Source organism: Lactuca sativa, chromosome 4 (genome assembly GCF_002870075.4).
Source record: "Lactuca sativa cultivar Salinas chromosome 4, Lsat_Salinas_v11, whole genome shotgun sequence".
Taxonomy (NCBI): Eukaryota; Viridiplantae; Streptophyta; class Magnoliopsida; order Asterales; family Asteraceae; genus Lactuca; species Lactuca sativa.
In genome coordinates, this window is record NC_056626.2 from 271,784,695 (window position 1) to 271,788,881 (window position 4,187).

Consider the following 4,187-nt stretch of genomic DNA (forward strand, 5'->3'; position numbering starts at 1 on the left):
CCAAATTTCCTAAAATACCAACATACTTTTCTATGAAGAGCATTAACACTATTCTTTTCCATCAAAAACTTCAAAACCTGCATAATTAATTTAATGTTTAATCAGCTACAGGTCAATAAGGTAGGTTTAAGCAAAAGAGGTTCATAGTAGTAAGATTTTACTTACCACTGTTGTTAATGACATTGAAAGAAGCAGCCCAACAAACACCCCCTCAGAAGGATTATTACTAAATGAAACCACAAACAAAGTTAAAAAGTCAAGTATTTTGTGACAACCCCGGAACCAGGGGCAAGGCTGTTTTTACCCATGGTATGACCTAATACATGATAATAAAGACTTGTTTAACAAAAAGAAAAATGATTTCTCACGTGACATCACTATTAAGAATTGATGAAAGAGGGTACTCCACACTGTATTGCCAACAAGCTTGACACCAACACCTAAAAGCTGGAAAAAACAATAACAGAAATAAAAATAAATGTAAGATTTGAGATAACAGATGCATAATTCACATGTCTACTTTACCAATTTATTTTATGCAACATATATGCAGCTGACATGAATGAATTATACAACAAGTTAGGAGTAAAATAAGGGATGGTTGCATATTTAGTATGATAAATAAAGAGATTTGTGGCATAAGGGTGCATAAATAATAAAAAGCAAAAAGGAAGAGGAAAGCTGACTTACATAATCAACAAATTTCTGAATTGGTGCTTTTAACATAATACATAAGAGTGGTCCCGAAGGGATAGCTGGCAGCAAAAAATCTCAGGCAAAAAAAATTCCAGGAGAAAACAGTTAGTACCTCAAAAGCAAAGGTTTTATAGGGTTAGGCATGCACCTGCAAGACAGGGACTAAGATTATAAGTGATGTGAATGGGACATAGTAATTAAAGGAATTTTTGTTACCATTGTTCCATGCATAGTGGTTGGGGTAGAGTGTTTTTCCATCACTGTTAACACGGAAGGGTCCAAGTTCTTCCATGGCTCCATATCCAAACAACAAGCATCCTAGCCCAGTAGAATACCTTCATTAATAGTGGTTCGATCTTACTCTAAATTTTGGTGCATTTGGATGATGATCTTTAGAATCTCCATTCTGATTCATGAATATTCTAATTAATTTGGTATTGTAGAATGTAGATTGGTATCTGCATTATTAAAGTTCATAGGACTTACTACTGACTCACTTTTCTTTTTTTAATCATTAGCCTTATGCAGCTCTCAAAGCTAGAGAATATCTTGATAAGCCTACAATACATGAGACAATGGTGAAGGTATGTAGATTATATCTTATATTTCCTACACAAATATAGACAACTGTATGCTGATGTCATTATGCAGGTTAGCGCTTATCTGCTTGGAGAATACAACCATCTTTTGGCCAGACGACCTGGGTGTAGCCCAAAGGACATTTTTGTCATTATACATGAGAAGCTTCCTACTGTATCGTGAGTATTTCTATTTCTATACATCTATGTTTTCTTTTGTGATCATCATCTATTTTTTTTTTGTTTCTACAGGACTCCAACAATATCCATTCTTCTCTCAACATACGCAAAGATTTTGATGCACTCTCAACCACCAGATCCTGAATTACAAAACCAGATCTGGGCAATATTCAGCAAGTGAGTTTATAATAAATAGGAGCTACACTTTTTTTTGTATATGCAAAATTTGATAATATTTAATTTCACACACATTGACAGATATGAAACATGCATTGATACTGAGATACAACAAAGAGCTGTATAGCTATTCATTTTCAATAGCACACTTGCAAAAATTTTAAACTTTTAAAACCCATCTTAGAAGGACTAAAGGTTAGAAAGGAGAAGTAATGAAGCTATGAGTTGAGAAAAGAGTAATCACAGCAAGGTCTCTAAAACAGACCTGCTGTTCAAAATGGATTTACTCCAAAATCTAAAACAGAAACATAGCTTTAACTAAATTTTATAGGAAACTATGATTATTCAGGATTCCAGAACTATAAAGAACTCCTTCTAACTCCAAAGGATGAATTAAATATGAATTTTACAAAAAGGTGTATCACTTCTGTCTCCAACAAGACAGTCAAGTGAGGTTGGCCAATTCTACCCAACTTGTAAGTAGAATTCGTCCATACCAAAATTCAGAGAAGTAAAGGACATACAAATGAAAGTCTCAGAGTTGGAATTGAATGAAAAGCATTTCCCAAGCTCCGGATATAAAATTCACATTGTGGACAATCACAACACTAGTAAAAGCTGGTGACTGCCCACTGATCTGGAGTCTGGATCAATTCTAACCAATTTATAATTGGAAATAACACCCCATCTGCTCCAGATCTTAAATTCATAATATCAGGAACATATAGAAACTTGGAATCACTCTGGATCCTTTTCCAAGCCTTATAAATGATGAAAACAAAATGACATATCAGAACAGACCCGAATCAGACCTAACAGCAAAGATTCCATTCTTGCACATAGATAAAGTCCTTACCAGTGAGGTTGGCCTGCTTAAGAAAGTTAGCCAACTCAATTTTTGAACTTTGGGAACTGTTTTGGGGTCCGTTTGAGTTCTATAGCTCAAGGTATGATTTTTACAATATGACTATAGATCTGATGGAAAACAGAATCATAGGCACCCGTGATTCCGTTTGAGTTCTATAGCTCAAGGTATGATTCAAAGCCCTTTATTTTAAAGACAAAAGATCTCAAATATACATGATAAGGTTTCTCACGAAGTGTGATCTTATGCTTGTTTTCTATATATAATCCAAAGAAACACAACCATTAATTTAACCAAAAGAAACTCAACACAATTTAGATATCATGATTTGTTACTTACCCCTTTTCTGTCGGAAGGACGAGGTGCTAATTCCTTCTTGGTGACAACATGCCCTTTATTTAGACCCACAAAGAGTCCTGTGTTTGGCTGTTTTGGAGCCATTGGAACCTGAAAACATAAACATATATTAGCGTAAAGCAACATACACTTCACAACAGTTCATCAACTTAGCCTTTGCAGTTTTAATTCAATATGACCTGAAAACCTTACAAGCCTCAGACTACAATCAAAATGCGCAATATATATTCTTATTAAACATGAAGCTGATTACAAGATATAAATGAGTTTATGCGTGCCAATAAGTTTGTAAACACCAGCAAGCTTATAAGCACATGGAAAGCATCTCGGAACTATAAGAAGATGCGGGAAAACTAAAAGTACAATGAGGGAAGAAAAACAACCTGGGCAAGAAGAATTTGAGACCAAGTAAACTTTAGTTGCTGTACATTTTACTTGCTTCTTGAAAGAAACCCCCAAATTCTTAACTCCACACCGGAGGAATATCACGTGATGTACGTCAACGAGGATGTAAGCCTGAAGTGGGCCCTCAATTCTACAATAACAAAAAGTGTATCTTGTTATATGTAACAATATGATGAAAACAATGTAAAAGGGGTTGAGTATTGAGGTGGTTTAGTAAATACTTTGCTTTCCAGACGAGATTCTATCAACTTCAGCTTCTCATCTAATTTAAACATCATCAGAGTTGGTTCTGTAAGAATAATTTCATGCAACAAATGTGATAGTCATACTAATTTAAACATCATCAGATTTGTTTCTATAAGCATGTGTAACTATTAACTCGAGAGTAACAACACAATATACTACTTGTCTTCATTTTCAGATAAGGTGCAATGGCGTTGCTGTTCAAGGTAATATCCAATATTTTTCCTAGTTTTAAAATTACTAAATTACCAATATCACTTATCAGTGTGCATTCTATTCATTACCTATGTTAATGTTACAAGATCCAACAAAGATTTCAGCGTATCGTGACAAAAGGTTTCCAGGAACACAATAAGAATATGAACACGCACTCCAAAATTCAACAACCGTATACATTGGCAACATGTCTTTCTACACTACTGAAGAAAAAAATGGGATAAACCTTGTTTAAGAGATTTATCAATTTCTGAATCTAAGAGAAAAATTAATATTAGATCTGGAGGCTGATGAAGTTAAAGCAAAGAAGAACAAGGAAAGTTTTTTTTGGAGATTGTAATATGGCCTTATGATGTCTTCCAAACAGATCCGAGGCAGTTAGCCCAAAAGGGTAACACAGGCTCATTAGAGATGAAATTAGATATGAAATAGAACAGATAATGCTCATTAGAGAAAAGGAAGCAAAAGAG

At 34.5% G+C, this 4,187-nt stretch overlaps 1 long non-coding RNA gene across 2 annotated transcripts; it reads right to left on the minus strand.

Moving 5' to 3' along the window:
* Positions 1–711: 711 nt before the first annotated feature.
* LOC111907747 (uncharacterized) lies at positions 712–3,711 on the minus strand. Of its 2 annotated transcripts, none has more exons than XR_002855653.3 (6): positions 3,480–3,711; positions 3,237–3,388; positions 2,836–2,943; positions 1,194–1,254; positions 913–1,102; positions 712–844 (listed from the first exon to the last, which is right to left on the minus strand). It is a non-coding gene; the product is annotated as an uncharacterized LOC111907747 (long non-coding RNA). The 2 variants fall into 2 exon arrangements; XR_002855655.3 differs by having other exon boundaries at positions 1,183–1,254.
* Positions 3,712–4,187: the final 476 nt, after the last annotated feature.